The 19,011-nt window shown below is 45.0% G+C and overlaps 1 long non-coding RNA gene across 2 annotated transcripts in view; it reads left to right on the forward strand.

Moving 5' to 3' along the window:
* Positions 1-19,011, forward strand: part of LOC141049089 (uncharacterized) — a 177,853-nt gene that overhangs the window by 97,593 nt on the left and 61,249 nt on the right. For both annotated transcript variants that reach the window (XR_012220242.1, XR_012220243.1), the window contains 2 exons: positions 4,778-4,910; positions 5,015-5,118. This is a non-coding gene — a long non-coding RNA (uncharacterized lncRNA). The remainder of the gene's footprint in view (positions 1-4,777; positions 4,911-5,014; positions 5,119-19,011) is intronic.

Genomic DNA, 19,011 nt, shown 5'->3' on the forward strand with positions numbered 1-19,011 from the left:
TTCTTTTCTATCTTTTATGTGGCAACCATGGCGGCAAAAGGAGAACGCTGGTATACACATCAGAAAAAGGAAACTCTTGCTGGAGTATGCACGTACCGAGGCATTGACGCCACAAACAAAACCAGAGACCAGTTGATCGCGGCTCTGGTGCAGCTGGACAATGCCCAGATCACAGCGGGCGTAGAAGCCGGCCCTAACCAAGGTGGCGCTGCATCTGAGGTCCAACCACCGTATGCCGGCCCCACATGCAACCAGGCCAGGCTGGACCCCTACCTGCAAGCGGCCTTGGATGCACTCCCTGCCGAAGACCATGATGGACATCTGAAGCTGATCCAGCAAGCTCAGGAGAGAGCGGAGCAGCGAGCCGAGCGGGAGGCAGAGAGAATCGAGCGCCAAGCACAGGCTGAGAGAGCCGAGCGCCAAGCACAGAGGGCGCATGAACTTGAGGTACTCCAGCGGGGGGGAAAGCCCCCACAGCCCGAAGCAGTGAGCCCAGCAGCGCCCAGAGTCCTAAACCCCGGGCAGAGCATTTTCCCGTGATGGAAAAGGACGGGGACTTGGACACGTTTCTGTGAGCTTTTGAGAAAGCCTGCAGACAGTACTGGCTGGATAAGGAATAATGGGCCAGGTACTTGACCCCAGGGCTAAAAGGCAAAGCTCTGGAGGCGTTTGCTTCTCTCCCACCAGAAGACGATGACTATGATGCCATCAAGCAGGCTCTGATAGCCAAATACCGGCTGACACCTGAGGTATACCGAAAGAAGTTCCGGAACCTCCAACGTGGCCCACACGATAGCTATAGCGATGTGGTGCAAGGACTCAGGACCCACTTTGACCAGTGGCTCCATGGACTGTCAGTTGATTCCTTTGAGCTGCTAAAGGACCTGATGATGACCTGATGTGATAGGTCCGACAGTTCATCCTGGACTGCGAACCAACGAATGCGGACAAAGCGGCGCAGATCGCCGACAACTATGAGACCAACCGGAAGCCAGAGACGCGGAGGCCAGTCACCAACAGCTGGAGAGGGGGTAAGCCTGCAACCAACCCCAGTGCCTCAGCTAGCCGTCCCTCCGGAGGCCCTGTCCCTGTTGCCAAAACCAGGCCTACTACTGACAGTCGCCAGTGTTACAACTGCAGTCGGACTGGACATATCAGTGCCACCTGTCCAGAAAAGCAGAAGAACCCCCCAGACAAGGCCTCTGGGCCCAATGTCTCTGTTCTTTTGGTGGGAGGTGTGGTTGGGCGGATTGACGACAACGTTCAACCCGTCCAGGTGGGGGCCCGTCTTGCTAAAGGCCTCAAGGACACTGGGGCTGAACGAACCCTCATCCGTCCTGGACTGGGTGCCCCTGAAGAGATTGGTGGCACAGGGTGCGCTTTCGTCACAGAGGGGCTTTGGATTGCTCCAGAGGATCCTTGATTCCTTAAATTTTTGTATGGAAAATAAACTTTCCAACGTGGACAACCCTTTAAATGCGGAAAGCTAAAGGCTGAAAGGATATTTGTAAATAAGTGGCATAGTGCCGATGAACGCCTTAAAAACCAAACCCCCAAAAATTACAGATTTTTTTTTTGGGCATTCCAGACCCCTCCAAAAATGATTAGTGTTTGGTTAAATTATTTCTACCGCAATATGGTACATTAAGAAAACAACAACATCTCACATGAAAGAACAGGATTTTATGTGGTTATGACAATCGAAAATTTAATTTAAAAACTTATCTCCCCAAAAAGCCAAAATATTTACAGATAATCAAAACAATCCGGTGTTTTCTGTGTCTCTAACCGTTTATGGGGAGTTACGGCTGTGGCATTCGCCCCCATTGCCGTCTTTACCTCCATCTCTCTCTTAAATAAAAGTAGAAAAGAAAAAATAAATTGAGCCATTTTGTGTAACGCGGCCTGGAGTGATGCGCAGAATGCTGTCACCTGTGGTCCTGCAAATGAGAGATGTGAAGGGAACGTGAGGCTCAGGGCTGCGCCAATGTCTCCCGCCAGGCCGCAGATAAGATGTGCGCTCAGCCATTAATATTGAGGTCTAATTAAAGATTGCTATCTCCACGAATCAGTGGAAGGGGGCACTGCGGGGGGGGGGGAGGGGGGGGAGACCCCCGCTCTTTGCCGTCTCTCTAGGAAAGATCACGTTCACTCAGTGCAACTAAGAAGCCCAGAGCCGAAAACCGAGCAGACCCCGAATTATCTCCTGTTCATAGGGAAAAAAAGCTCTGGCGACTACTGACCGGGGCGAAGAGGTGCGCCGTAAATAACCAGCCGCGACCTCCACACAATTCAGGAGGATTCATCCCTGAACTACAGAATTAGAAATAATTTTATTCCGAAAATTTGCATTTGATTGTGAATTTCTCTTTAGGCCGGAGTCACGCTTAACATATGAAAAATCAATCCGATTCTCTCGGCCGAGAGTCACACGAGTGTTCTCCGTATGGTCGTCCGTGTGTAATGCGTTTGCAATGCGATGATGCGATTTCCTCGTGTATCCGTATGACATCCATATGACATGTGTATGGCTTTACATTTCTCACTCACTTTCCCCATTGAATTGAATGGCTCAGTGGGCTAAAATGAGGAAAATGTGCGCGTGTTTCTCGCAAGCCACACTGATGGTCCATATGGTGTACGATTTTTTTCTCGCACACATAGACTTGCATTGGCGAGTCTCGATCGATACACGTGTACAACCGCAGCATGCTGTGATTTCACTCGCATGGATAACACGGCCGAGAAAAAAAACGCATGATGGGAGCTGCCCATAGAGTAACAGCAGTCTGAGTGCTGTACGATGATTTATCGCATAGCACTCGTCCGTATTCCTCTCTAGTGTGACCCCGGCCATAAAGGGAACATGTCAGCAGTTTTGGCCGATATGAGATCCGGCCACCACCTCTCAGGGCTTATCTACAGCATTCTATAATCCGACCTACAAGAGAAGAAAAATAAGTGCGGTGCGGTCCGGTCCGGTGGGTGTCGCAGGTCCGGGTCAGGCGCCTCCCAACTTCTTTTGCCGCCACCCTCCTGCTTGCTTCCTCGCTCCCCGGCATCGCGTTCCTGCGCAGGCGTAATTCTACGTTCTGTTGAGGGCAGTGTAAAGTACTGCAGTGCGCAGGCGCTGGGCCTCTCTGACTATTCTCGGCGCCTGTGCAATTTACATAAAGTTTGCACAGCAGAACAGTGATTACAGCTCTAGAGTCAAGGGCTGACACAGCCCATCAGGATCCTAGAAGAGGGGCCACTTCTACCTCAAAAGCAGCATCTGTCACAGACAGGTAAATAGGAGGATTACGAGGAGCTGTTGCCCATATACTGCTCTTGCCTCTTCTGTCTGTGTCTCTTCTTGTCCGCAGTGAATACAGGATGTGACTATGTATCAGTACAATATAAGTAAAGTAATATATTTACAAACATTTCTATATATAAAGTGAACCTCTGTTACCGGCAATGTCTGGGTTCCGCCATCACTCGTCCCATTTACTGCAGATCTTCCGTCCTCTCTCATCACTGTCTTGTTATGTCTCTTAGCAGTAAATCAAGGAACTCGCTACGATTCTTTTAAGATTTGGACAAGAAACGAAAACACATTAAGCAGATCCCTCAATGTAATGACTTAACATTGAATAACAAAGTAATTAATATCTGCAGATATTATACATTCTGATTTAATTACAGAGAATGCTGAGCCGGCTGGAACCACTGCGGCAGAAAAAAAGAAAACATAAAAGTAACCAAAACTGCCATAGATATGGGATTAGGAGCAGTGGGATAAAAAAAGGAAAATATGTTAGATGGGCATTGGGGACTAAATACAGTCTGGGGTCCAACATCGAGCTCTACAGAAATGGTGCAGGTCTCCTTTAAATGTTTCCGAACTCATTCTTTCTGGTTCGGGTGCATGAGTGACCCTAAAGCCTGAAGGTGGGGGGCCCGGAAGTCTGAAGGTGGGGGGGCCCAGAAGTCTGAAGGTGGGGGGCCCAGAAGTCTGAAGGTGGGGGGCCCGGAAGTCTGAAGGTGGGGGGCCCGGAAGTCTGAAGGTGGGGGCCCGGAAGTCTGAAGGTGGGGGGCCCAGAAGTCTGAAGGTGGGGGGCCCAGAAGTCTGAAGGTGGGGGGCCCGGAAGTCTGAAGGTGGGGGGCCCGGAAGTCTGAAGGTGGGGGGCCCGGAAGTCTGAAGATGGGTGGCCCGGAAGACTGAAGATGGGTGGCCCAGAAGACTGAATGAAGGTGGGGGCCCGGAAGACTGAATGAAGGTGGGGGGCCCAGAAGTCTGAAGGTGGGTGGCCCGGAAGTCTGAAGGTGGGGGCCCGGAAGTCTGAAGGTGGGGGACCCGGAAGTCTGAAGGTGGGGGACCCGGAAGTCTGAGGGTGGGGGCCCGGAAGTCTGAAGGTGGGGGGCCTGGAAGTCAGAAGGTGGGGGACCCGGAAGTCTGAAGGTGGGGGGCCTGGAAGTCAGAAGGTGGGGGTCCTGCTGCAGGTTTTACATTAGAACCTCCCAAAAAACATAAAATGTTTCAAACGGGTGTGAATACTTTTTATCCGCATAGTAAACCTATTACTAGAATTATCACTGCATGACATTATTTTTACCCAAATCCCAAGATTTCTATAAAAATTGACATTTTGAAGGCCCCTCGACCTCTGACAGTAGTTGTCCTTGACGCATCTCTCGCCGGCCTCCCCCAAAGCCGTATGGATAATTTCTGATTAGATAAAACAATGCTAAATTAGTCTTGAAAATAATTACCAGCATGAAAGTGTATTTTCAGGAACTCGGAAACTTCTCCCGAGGGAATTCAGATCATCTGGTGGAGAGCAGAGACATGATCAGTGAGAGAGCAGGAAACAAAGTGCTGGAAGAAAGAGCCAAATATATCCACAGATAGGAAAGAAGGTCTGGAGGTCGGGAGCCGACACTGGTATCTGATACTCAATTATCACAAAAATGCTTCATAATAAAGAAATAAAACAATTATTTTTTCTGTCCCATTAAATGACGTCTTCAGGAACAGCTACAAGACTTGTCACATCTGCACCAAGCTACAGGGTGAAGCCTGACCCCAAAAGATGTCAAAGAGGAAGAAGAACAGAAAGGAAAGATCAACAGAAGGTAAAATAGTGGATGGATACAGCACCCGTACAAGGGGCAGTATTATAGTAGTTATATTCTTGTATATAGGATCAGTATTATAGTAGTTATATTCCTGTACATAGGGGCAGTATTATAGTAGTTATATTCTTGTATATAGGGCAGTATTATAGCAGTTATATTCTTGTACATAGGGGCAGTATTATAGTAGTTGTATTCTTGTACATAGGGGGCAGTATTATAGTAGTTATATTCTTGTACATAGGATCAGTATTATAGTAGTTATAATATTGTACATAGGGGCAGTATTATAGTTGTTATATTCCTGTACATAGGGGGCAGTATTATAGTAGTTATATTCTTCTACATAGGGGCAGTATTATAGTAGTTATATTCTTGTACATAGGGGCAGTATTATAGTAGTTATATTCTTCTACATAGGAGCAGTATTATAGTAGTTATATTCTTGTACATAGGGGCAGTATTATAGTAGTTATATTCTTGTACATAGGGGCAGTATTATAGTAGTTATATTCCAGTACATAGGGGCAGTATTATAGTAGTTATATTCTTCTACATAGGGGCAGTATTATAGTAGTTATATTCCTGTACATAGGGGGCAGTATTATAGTAGTTATATTCTTGTACATAGGAGCAGTATTATAGTAGTTATATTCCTGTACATAGGGGCAGTATTATAGTAGTTATAATATTGTACATAGGGGCAGTATTATAGTAGTTATATTCTTGTCCATAGGGGGCAGTATTATAGTAGTTATATTCCTGTACATAGGGGCAGTATTATAGTAGTTATAATATTGTACATAGGAGCAGTATTATAGTAGTTATATTCTTATACATAGGGGGCAGTATTATAGTAGTTATATTCTTGTACATAGGGGCAGTATTATAGTAGTTATATCCTTGTATATAGGAGCAGTATTATAGTAGTTATAATATTGTACATAGGAGCAGTATTATAGTAGTTATATTCTTATACATAGGGAGCAGTATTATAGTAGTTATATTCTTGTACATAGGGGCAGTATTATAGTAATATTCTTGTACATAGGGTGCAGTATTATAGTAGTTATATTCTTGTACATAGGGGCAGTATTATAGTAGTTATATTCTTGTACATGGGAGCAGTATTAAAGTAGTTATATTCTTGTACATAGGAGCAGTATTATAGTAGTTATATTCTTGTACATGGGAGCAGTATTATAGTAGTTATATTCTTGTACATAGGGGCAGTATTATAGTAGTTATATTCTTGTACATAGGGGCAGTATTATAGTAGTTATATTCTTGTACATACTGTAGGAGCAGTATTATAGTAGTTATATTCTTGTACATAGGGGCAGTATTATAGTAGTTATATTCTTGTACATAGGAGCAGTATTATAGTAGTTATATTCTTGTACATAGGAGCAGTATTATAGTAGTTATATTCTTGTACATAGGGGCAGTATTATAGTAGTTATATTCTTGTACATAGGAGCAGTATTATAGTAGTTATATTCTTGTACATAGGGGCAGTATTATAGTAGTTATATTCTTGTACATAGGGGCAGTATTATAGTAGTTATATTCTTGTACATACGAGCAGTATTATAGTAGTTATATTCTTGTACATAGGAGCAGTATTATAGTAGTTATATTCCTGTACATAGGAGCAGTATTATAGTAGTTATATTCTTGTACGTAGGAGCAGTATTATAGTAGTTATATTCTTGTACATAGGAGCAGTATTATAGTAGTTATATTCTTATACATAGGAGCAGTATTATAGTAGCTATATTCTTGTACATAGGAGCAGTATTATAGTAGTTATATTCTTGTACATAGGGGCAGTATTATAGTAGTTATATTCTTGTACATACGAGCAGTATTATAGTAGTTATATTCCTGTACATAGGAGCAGTATTATTGTAGCTATACATTCTGTATGTATTGCATGATATTGTAAGTATTGTTTAATGTGTTATAATTCGAGGCTGCTTTAGTGTTTATACGCTCCTCTCCCCTATTCTATGGTTGGCTCTATAGATTGTGGGGGAGCGCTGTGTGAATTTTTATCTCTCTCCAGATCACCCCTCATTAAGCATGTAGATTGCCGCTTACAATGGGATTATTCCAGTATGGTGATAATAACTTTGGCTTTTTTCTGTCTGAACATTTTATATTTGAAAAACACTAAATCTCGATTACCATTTGCTCCTTCATTCTGACAATTTCACTAATATATATTACAGTTCGGAGCGGTGACATTTCCCCATTTACCGGCTTCACCGGGATGAACAATTTAGCGTAACATATTTTCATTTTCTTTAGTAAGTGCTAAAATTACCCTACAAATTTGCTCAATGTATTTTCCACTTTTAAGGCTGCAATGAGGAGTTATTGAGCAGAAGAGAGACAATCTCCTCCATAAAGTCTCATCTCGGCCTGTTCCTGCAATACGTATGGATATGTACACATGTAGCAGAGCTGCTTCGGTCAGAGACATTGCAGGATCTGCAGGACGTTCTGCTACACATATTGTCTATCTATTATCCATCTTATGTGTATGTGTCTTTTATCACCGTTCCTCTTTGCTATTTTTATCCTTCTTACTATATTTAATATTCGCCTGTGTTTTTCCACCCTGGGACATGCAGTGATTTTCTCTTCCGCCATGTATTGGCTCGCTCCCTCCATACCATCCCTCATCTCCCTTCCTCTCTAAATGCCATCACAGCTAAATACTTGTGCTGATTATCCGGACGTGTCCGCCGCTGTGTTAGATCAATGTTCTGCAAACGCCGTGAAAATCAGATCAATGGCTGTTCGGAGCGGACCACGGACTGGAGCGGCCATCGATTCTCAGCTCAGGATGCGTCCGGCACATATTGGGTTTAAGATGAAACACTTTAACTCGAACACGTAGATTTCACCAACGACTGAGAACACGAGAGATGTTACTGACAGGAAAGTTTCTGCGGGGAGCAGAGTTACATTTTGGATATTGCTGAAGGATCGTAAATTTCCTGGACCTGTTCTATGACACTGAACCCATAGAAAAGCATGATCTACCTTAATCCACTTCATTGCCCATATCCGCGTACAAAGACCCGCCCACACTTCCTGTAGAGGGACAAAGCTCTGCCCCTACTTCCTGTAGAGGGACAAAGACCCGCCTCCACTTCCTGTAGAGCAATAAAGACCCACCCACACTTCCTGTAGAGACAACACTCTGCCCCTACTTCCTGTATAGAGACAAAGACCCACCTCCACTTCCTGTAGAGGGACAAAGACCCGCCTCCATTTCCTGTAGAGCGATAAAGACCCGCCCACACTTCCTGTAGAGGGACAGAGCTCCACCCCCACTTCCTGTAGAGAGACAGAGCTCCACCCCCACTTCCTGTAGAGAGACAGAGCTCCACCCCCACTTCCTGTAGAGAGACAGAGCTCCACCCCCACTTCCTGTAGAGAGACAGAGCTCCACCCCCACTTCCTGTAGAGAGACAGAGCTCCACCCCCACTTCCTGTAGAGAGACAGAGCTCCACCCCCACTTCCTGTATAGATACAAAGCTCCACCCCCCCACTTCCTGTAGAGAGACAAAGTTCCACCCCCACTTCCTGTAGAGACAGAGCTCCACCCCCACTTCCTGTAGAGAGACAGAGCTCCACCCCCACTTCCTGTATAGATACAAAGCTCCACCCCCCACTTCCTGTAGAGAGACAAAGTTCCACCCCCACTTCCTGTAGGGAGACAGAGCTCCACCCCCACTTCCTTTAAGCAATCCTGGTGATGCGGATTACACTTGACAACAGGCGTGTAAACTAATACAGTGTAACCACTGACAAGTGGAGTGAACAACACTGATTATCTCTCCACATCTGATAATGGCGGGCAGCAGGTGAACAGTTTGTTAAGGTAATGTGTTGGATGCAGGAAAAATGGGCAAGTGAAAGGAGCTAGGAGACTTGGACAAGGACCATGTGATGGTTAGATGACCAGGTAAGAGTACATCAGAAATGTTAAGCCTGCTGGGGTGAGGGGAGTGAGATGTGATGGGAAGGATCGCAGCTTGTGCTAGTGCCCATTCTGACCCCGTTCACCAAGCAATGTGCCTACATGGCTCCGGATGCACAACCCTCGGTTTTGGCGCAGTATTTCTGTGCTGTGTTTGGAGCATCGATGCTGTCGCCACGTCATAAACATCCGCAGCTCCTGTGATTCCAGACAAATATATCAGAGGCCGCAGAACGTGGATCTATCGGAGTCTTCTCGTAAATATAAAATTCATCAGCTCTAGACAAAACCTTCAAGGCTGCGCTCAGGAGCTGGGACTTTATATTTACACACAGCAAGGATATCATCTGGGATTAAAATAAAAATATATATATTAGAAGAATAATTTTACTGAACATTTGTCAGTTTAGCAAGATCGAGTACGTGCAAAAAATATCCAAATATCAGCACAGGAGCCGCAGCCGGCAGTCAGACATTCACCTTGGGGTCTGCCATCAGCTCTTATCAGTTATCAATATCTGATCAGTAGGGATCCAACGCCACTAATCAGCCCAATAAAGGTGGTGCTCTGGTCCGGCGTCATATCCTCTCCAAACGCCAATAAACCTTGTTGCACATGCGCTAATTTCCAGGGAACTTAAGACCTGCACAAGCTCTAAGGAAAGTTATCGTTATCCTGGCTTCCACACTTTTATCCGCACTTGCGCAGGTCTTGGATGTTCCGGAAATTAGCGCATGAACAGAGAGTTTTGATGGCGGTTGCTGATGTTTCATGTTACATGATATTCCATCTGCGGCCGTTGTTTTGTGTGTGGTGGCAGAAAAAGGCTTCGCTAACTAGGGGGCATGGCCGTCCCCATTAAAACTATGCATGTATATTGGAAGGTTGGGAGAAAGAGCTGTCTGCTATCTCAATGGCTTAAGCAAGTCAACAAGATTGGTGATGGCTGGCTGATCGTGGGGGGTCCCATCAATCCCAAGGAAGGGGCTCTGAAATGCCTAATTGGAATTGTGCGATGGCCGCACATGCGCACCGCCGCTCTGCTCTATGTCCATGCGACTTAACATGGTTGTCTCCGGTCATGCCATAGACCATGAAAAATGAGGATGATTGACCTCATGGAGATCAACATCTGACACTGCGGAGACACCATCATGTGTTTCTCAACGCAGTGATTCTAGAGCAGATGTTGATCTCCATGAGGTCAATCATCCTCATTTTTCATAGTCTTCCACTAGGCATTGCTCCTACTAGCCAGTTTCCTACTCCACACTGATGAGGGGCAAATACCACGAAACAGCTGTCTGTGGATGGATACCATGTTTTGGCATAGGTGGTTTCCTTCATTGGAGACTGCCCTTCCCGTGGTTGTTCCTTCCCGGTGAAAGACCTGGCTAGTCATTGCTTGCGTTGAGAAACATGTGATGGTGTCTCCACGGCTTCTGTTTTGCATGCCATAGACAATGAACCATCTATTCCAGTGCTCCTTGGGGGGTCTCCTCAACATATTGTAAGGTCAAGAGAAATTGCTGTCAGCGATCTTACATTTTAGTGATTATTCCCATCTTGGAAAGCGATTACTTATCCACAGTATAAGTTATAACTTGCTGCCCACAGGGGGTCTGACCACTGGACCTCCAAGATTGGGACTCTGAATTGCCTATTGCAATCACGTGGTGGTCCTTGTTGACCGCTGTGAGTGTGACCACTGGATCTACAAGATTGGAACTCTGGATTGACTATTGTAATAGTGCGGTGGTCCTTGCTGACTGCTGGGGGTCTGACCACTGGACCCCCAAGATTGGGACTCTGAATTGCCTATTGCAATCATGTGGTGGTCCTTGTTGACCGCTGTGAGTGTGACCACTGGATCTACAAGATTAGAACTCCGGATTGACTATTGTAATAGTGCGGTGGTCCTTGCTGACTGCTGGGGGTCTGGCCACTGGATCTACAAGATTAGAACTCTGGATTGACTATTGTAATAGTGCGGTGGTCCTTGCTGACTGCTGGGGGTCTGACCACTGGACTCACAAGATCAAAACTCTGAATTACCCTATTGGACTGGGACATCTAATGTCTGGAAAGAATAAATCAGTGGCACGCACGGCCGCCTCCCTATTCCAATGGGGCATTCAGTAGGCCCATTATTAAAATCGTTGGGCGTTGCAGGGATTAGCAGATTATCGCATGTCCCGTGCATAGATGATAACTTATTAGAATGGGAATAAGATAAGGACGACTTTAGTGCTTGCACCCTACGGTTCCAAAAATAAAGCTGCTTGGGACAGCAAAGTCGTAGAAAAGCAATTGTCCTGACACGTTAAGCAGTTGTAAAGCCCGAGTGTGATGTATAATGAATGACACGCTCTCCGCTGAAGGATGTGAAGCCGCCCGCACTCCTGTGAAGCTCCGCACCGCACTCCGCAGCCTTCACAAAGAGAACATTTCACATCAAACAACATCAAGTCGACATCCAAGACACGGACGAGACGTCTATCCTTCATCTCTGCCTGCACAAGACTTGTTATTTCTGTGTAAAGTCCTCACTTACCCGCGGCCTCGTCTCATCTTTATTCCGACAAACATCCAGAAAAGCAAAAATTAAATATTTGGTTGACAGAAAAACGACAGAAGAGCGCAAATCATCACAAACTGTGTTTTCCATCTGGAGGGATTAAAGGGGTTTTACAAGTTAGAAAAACATTTACGGCGAATCTTCCTTGTACCATTCAATTCAGAAGAGTCGGGCTGCAATACCACATATCACCTATGAGCAGGGGTGGAGATGTTTTGCAAAAAAAATCAACCATGGCTTAATAATGTGCAACTACCATAATGAATATTAGCAACACATGTACAGACTCCACAGTCGTCCTTTCCACCACACCTACGACAGGTGAGACCCCTGGTAAACAGTGGTGTCGTTATAGGGGGTGGACGTTACACTAAATTACCTGATCTGATCCTATCTATCATTCCAAGGATACAGGAACCTATAATCCACATGGCAGCCAGTTACTAAATCCGAGGATGGCAAATTATAATCCCCCCCCCCAAAAAAAAACGGATTCCTCCAGAGCTGGAGGCAATAGAATCAGTTTCACAAGAAAGAGCTAAGGTTCCTGGAGGAGCATCCAGCAAGACGCACACTCCATGCACTAGGCACACTTTCACTGTGTACATGATGGCCGAGCATTAGGTGCGCTCTCACTGTGTACATGATGGCCGAGCATTAAGCACGCTCTCACTGTGTACATGATGGCCGGGCGTTAGGCACGCTCTCACTGTGTACATGGCTGAGCATTAGGCGCGCTCTCACTGTGTACATGGCTGAGCATTAGGCGCGCTCTCACTGTGTACATGATGGCCGAGCATTAAGCACGCTCTCACTGTGTACATGATGGCCGAGCATTAGGCACGCTCTCACTGTGTACATGATGGCCGAGCATTAGGCGCGCTCTCACTGTGTTCATGATGGCCGAGCATTAGGCGCGCTCTCACTGTGTACATGATGGCCGAGCATTAGGTGCGCTCTCACTGTGTACATGATGGCCGAGCATTAGGTGCGCTCTCACTGTGTACATGATGGCCGAGCATTAGGCACACTTTCACTGTGTACATGATGGCCGAGCATTAAGCACGCTCTCACTGTGTACATGATGGCCGAGCATTAGGTGCGCTCTCACTGTGTACATGATGGCCGGGCGTTAGGCACGCTCTCACTGTGTACATGATGGCCGAGCATTAGGTGCGCTCTCACTGTGTACATGATGGCCGAGCATTAGGCACACTTTCACTGTGTACATGATGGCCGAGCATTAGGCACGCTCTCACTGTGTACATGATGGCTGAGCATTAGGCACACTTTCACTGTGTACATGATGGCCGAGCATTAGGCACACTTTCACTGTGTACATGATGGCCGAGCATTAAGCACACTTTCACTGTGTACATGATGGCCGAGCATTAGGCGCGCTCTCACTGTGTACATGATGGCTGAGCATTAGGCGCGCTCTCACTGTGTACATGATGGCTGAGCATTAGGCACACTTTCACTGTGTACATGATGGCCGAGCATTAGGCACACTTTCACTGTGTTCATGATGGCCGAGCATTAAGCACACTCTCACTGTATACATGATGGCCGAGCATTAGGCACTCTCTCACTGTGTACATGATGGCCGAGCATTAGGCACGCTCTCATTGTATACATTATGGCCGAGCATTAGGCACGCTCTCATTGTATACATTATGGCCGAGCATTAGGCACGCTCTCACCATGTACATGATGGCCGAGCATTAGGCACGCTCTCATTGTGTACATGATGGCCGAGCATTAGGCACGCTCTCATTGTGTACATGATGGCCGAGCATTAGGCACGCTCTCATTGTGTACATGATGGCCGAGCATTAGGCACGCTCTCATTGTGTACATGATGGCCGAGCATTAGGCGCGCTCTCATTGTGTACATGATGGCCGAGCATTAGGCGCGCTCTCATTGTGTAATGATGGCCGAGTATTAGGCGCGCTCTCATTGTGTGCATGGTGGCCGAGCATTAGGTGCGCTCTCATTGTGTACATGATGGCCGAGCATTAGGCACGCTCTCATTGTGTACATGATGGCCGAGCATTAGGCACGCTCTCATTGTGTACATGATGGCCGAGCATTAGGCATGCTCTCATTGTGTACATGATGGCCGAGCATTAGGCGCACTCTCATTGTGTACATGATGGCCGAGCATTAGGCACGCTCTCATTGTGTACATGATGGCCGAGCATTAGGCACGCTCTCATTGTGTACATGGTGGCCGAGCATTAGGCACGCTCTCACTATCTACATGATGGCCGAGCATTAGGCGCGCTCTCATTGTGTACATGATGGCCGAGCATTAGACACGCTCTCACTATCTACATGATGGCCGAGCATTAGGCACGCTCTCATTGTGTACATGATGGCCGAGCATTAGACACGCTCTCACTATCTACATGATGGCCGAGCATTAGACATGCTCTCACTATCTACATGATGGCCGAGCATTAGGCACGCTCTCACTGTGTACATGATGGCCGAGCATTAGGCACGCTCTCATTGTATACATTATGGCCGAGCATTAGGCACGCTCTCACCATGTACATGATGGCCGAGCATTAGGCACGCTCTCATTGTGTACATGATGGCCGAGCATTAGGCACGCTCTCATTGTGTACATGATGGCCGAGCATTAGGCGCGCTCTCATTGTGTACATGATGGCCGAGCATTAGGCACGCTCTCATTGTGTACATGATGGCCGAGCATTAGGCGCGCTCTCATTGTGTACATGATGGCCGAGCATTAGGCGCGCTCTCATTGTGTAATGATGGCCGAGTATTAGGCGCGCTCTCATTGTGTGCATGGTGGCCGAGCATTAGGTGCGCTCTCATTGTGTACATGATGGCCGAGCATTAGGCACGCTCTCATTGTGTACATGATGGCCGAGCATTAGGCACGCTCTCATTGTGTACATGATGGCCGAGCATTAGGTACGCTCTCATTGTGTACATGATGGCCGAGCATTAGGCGCACTCTCATTGTGTACATGATGGCCGAGCATTAGGCACGCTCTCATTGTGTACATGATGGCCGAGCATTAGGCACGCTCTCATTGTGTACATGGTGGCCGAGCATTAGGCACGCTCTCACTATCTACATGATGGCCGAGCATTAGGCGCGCTCTCATTGTGTACATGATGGCCGAGCATTAGGTGCGCTCTCACTATCTACATGATGGCCGAGCATTAGGCACGCTCTCATTGTGTACATGATGGCCGAGCATTAGACACGCTCTCACTATCTACATGATGGCCGAGCATTAGACACGCTCTCACTATCTACATGATGGCCGAGCATTAGGCACGCTCTCATTGTGTACATGATGGCCGAGCATTAGACACGCTCTCACTATCTACATGATGGCCGAGCATTAGACACGCTCTCACTATCTACATTATGGCCGAGCATTAGGCGCGCTCTCATTGTGTACATGATGGCCGAGCATTAGGCACGCTCTCACTATGTACATGATGGCCGAGCATTAGGCGCGCTCTCACTATGTACATGATGGCCGAGCATTAGGCACGCTCTCACTATGTACAGGATGGCCAAGCATTAGGTACGCTCTCACTATCTACATGATGGCCGAGCATTAGACACGCTCTCACTATCTACATGATGGCCGAGCATTAGGCACGCTCTCATTGTGTACATGATGGCCGAGCATTAGGCACGCTCTCATTGTGTACATGATGGCCGAGCATTAGGCACGCTCTCACTATGTACATGATGGCCGAGCATTAGGCACGCTCTCACTATGTACATGATGGCCGAGCATTAGGCACGCTCTCATTGTGTACATGATGGCCGAGCATTAGGCACGCTCTCATTGTGTACATGATGGCCGAGCATTAGGCACGCTCTCATTGTGTACATGATGGCCGAGCATTAGGCACGCTCTCACTATGTACAGGATGGCCAAGCATTAAGCCCCCGTTACACACAGCTAGATCGCTAGCGATATCTCTAAAGCGTCACCGATTTTGTGACGTAGCAGCGATATTGCTAGCGATATCGCTATGTGTGATACTTACCTCCGACCGGATCCCCGCTGCTTATCGCTGATTGCGCAAGAACATCCTGGACCGTTTCTCGGCGGCGGCTTCCTGCTGGGCTTCCTGCTGGCGCCGACGAGCGACGCGTGGACGCGGGCTGGAGGACGTCTTCATTGCCGCGTCTGACAGGTAAGTAACGACCGCCGACCGCTGCTATGTCGCTGGTGAGATCTGCCTGTGTGGCAGCTCACTAGCGACCATTTAGAGATGCACCAGCGATCCTGACCGGGTCGTATTGTGGTCGGAATCGCTGGTGCATCGCTAAATGTGACGGGACCCTTAGACACGCTCTCACTTATCTCGCTTATCTTCTCAGACGATATCGAAAAGATAAATTGGTTGTATAAAATGAAACACATGAATATCCGGGCGTAACGACGGCAGGTGCAGAGGATGCACTTGTAGAGGAGCCCGTTGTGGATCAGTAATATAAATAATCTCAGCCAGTTGGGGGCGCTATATCAGATTGTGCATTGTGGCACCATTGCTAGAATCAGCAGTCATCGTATTTGTGGGCTGCGTAGGGCATTAAAGTGCCAGAGGCTAAGCTGCAATACCAGGCGTCATGTAGTGGCAAGAAGGGGTGCTGGTTCTAGAACAAAAAAACTCCTTTAATATGTAAGTTTTGTGAACATTGCCTCATAAAGTCCCATGGAAGTCAGTGTTTATAGCCTCTTTTTTTGCTTGCTTTAAACTAGTTATTCATGACCTTGTTTACTTCTGTGGCCACAAAGTAGAACAATAAATGGTGCTATATACATTATTGACAATAAATTCTGTCCTTCCTTCCTCTGCCAAACAAGCCGAGTGCTAGAAGATGGATTTATAACCTCTCTGCATGAAGAGATTCTCACTGCACCCCGCACCCTACACAATGCATCCTGATCCTGCTAATCCCACAGCCCCTGCAAAATGCCATCATTGTAACTCTGGGATTATGCAAACGTGAACGTGTCACCATAAAAAGCGGGAAGCAAAGTTTTACATAAACCAATAAATATCCTAAGAAAAGACGAATTCTTCTCCTGCAAGAAGTTGCCTAAAAATATTAGGCAGGAAGGTTCTATTTATGCCACACATATTCTACGGCGGGTGTCCCAGCTCCTGCGATTGTGGGGGACAGTAACATTGATATATTTTTATAGATATTTTAGTAAAAATGTCAATGCACCAAAAGGTACTACAAAACCACAAGAATATAACTACTATAATACTGCTCCTATGTACAAGAATATAACTACTATAATACTGTTCCTATGTACAAGAATATAACTACTATAATACTGCCCCTATGTACAAGAATATAACTACTATAATACTGCCCTCCTATGTACAAGAATATAACTACTATAATACTGCCCCCTATGTACAAGAATATAACTACTATAATACTGCTCCTATGTACAAGAATATAACTACTATAATACTGTTCCTATGTACAAGAATATAACTACTATAATACTGCCCCTATGTACAAGAATATAACTACTATAATACTGCCTCCTATGTACAAGAATATAACTACTATAATACTGCCCCCTATGTACAAGAATATAACTACTATAATACTGCTCCTATGTACAAGAATATAACTACTATAATACTGCTCCTATATACAAGAATATAACTACTATAATACTGCCCCTATGTACAAGAATATAACTACTATAATACTGCCCCTATGTACAAGAATATAACTACTATAATACTGCCCCTATGTACAAGAATATAACTACTATAATACTGCTCCTATGTACAAGAATATAACTACTATAATACTGCTCCTATGTACAAGAATATAACTACTATAATACTGCCCCTATGTACAAGAATATAACTACTATAATACTGCCCCTATGTACAAGAATATAACTACTATAATACTGCTCCTATGTACAAGAATATAACTACTATAATACGGCTCCTATGTACAAGAATATAACTACTATAATACTGCCCCTATGTACAAGAATATAACTACTATAATACTGCTCCTATATACAAGAATATAACTACTATAATACTGCCCCCTATGTACAAGAATATAACTAGTATAATACTGCCCCTATGTACAGGAATATAACTACTATAATACTGCCCCCTATGTACAAGAATATAACTACTATAATACTGCTCCTATGTACAAGAATATAACTACTATAATACTGTTCCTATGTACAAGAATATAACTACTATAATACTGCTCCTATGTACAAGAACATAACTACTATAATACTGCCCCCTATGTACAGGAATATAACTACTATAATACTGCTCCTATGTACAAGAATATAACTACTATAATACTGCTCCTATGTACAAGAATATAACTACTATAATACTCCCCCCTATGTACAAGAATATAACTACTATAATACTGCTCCTATGTACAAGAATATAACTACTATAATACTGCCCCTATGTACAAGAATATAACTACTATAATACTGCCCCTATGTACAAGAATATAACTACTATAATACTGCCCCATGTACAAGAATATAACTACTATAATACTCCCCCCTATGTACAAGAATATAACTACTATAATACTGCTCCTATGTACAAGAATATAACTACTATAATACTGCCCCTATGTACAGGAATATAACTACTATAATACTGCCCCCTATGTACAAGAATATAACTACTATAATACTGTTCCTATGTACAAGAATATAACTACTATAATACTGCTCCTATGTACAAGAACATAACTACTATAATACTGCCCCCTATGTACAGGAATATAACTACTATAATACTGCTCCTATGTACAAGAATATAACTACTATAATACTGCTCCTATGTACAAGAATATAACTACTATAATACTCCCCCCTATGTACAAGAATATAACTACTATAATACTGCTCCTATATACAAGAATATAACTACTATAATACTGCCCCCTATGTACAAGAATATAACTAGTATAATACTGCCCCTATGTACAGGAATATAACTACTATAATACTGCCCCCTATGTACAAGAATATAACTACTATAATACTGCTCCTATGTACAAGAATATAACTACTATAATACTGCTCCTATGTACAAGAATATAACTACTATAATACTGTTCCTATGTACAAGAATATAACTACTATAATACTGCTCCTATGTACAAGAACATAACTACTATAATACTGCCCCCTATGTACAGGAATATAACTACTATAATACTGCTCCTATGTACAAGAATATAACTACTATAATACTGCTCCTATGTACAAGAATA

The sequence above is a fragment of the Dendrobates tinctorius genome, unplaced genomic scaffold (genome assembly GCF_039654945.1).
Source record: "Dendrobates tinctorius isolate UK_male_01 unplaced genomic scaffold, ASM3965494v1 ptg000143l, whole genome shotgun sequence".
Lineage (NCBI taxonomy): Eukaryota > Metazoa > Chordata > Amphibia > Anura > Dendrobatidae > Dendrobates > Dendrobates tinctorius.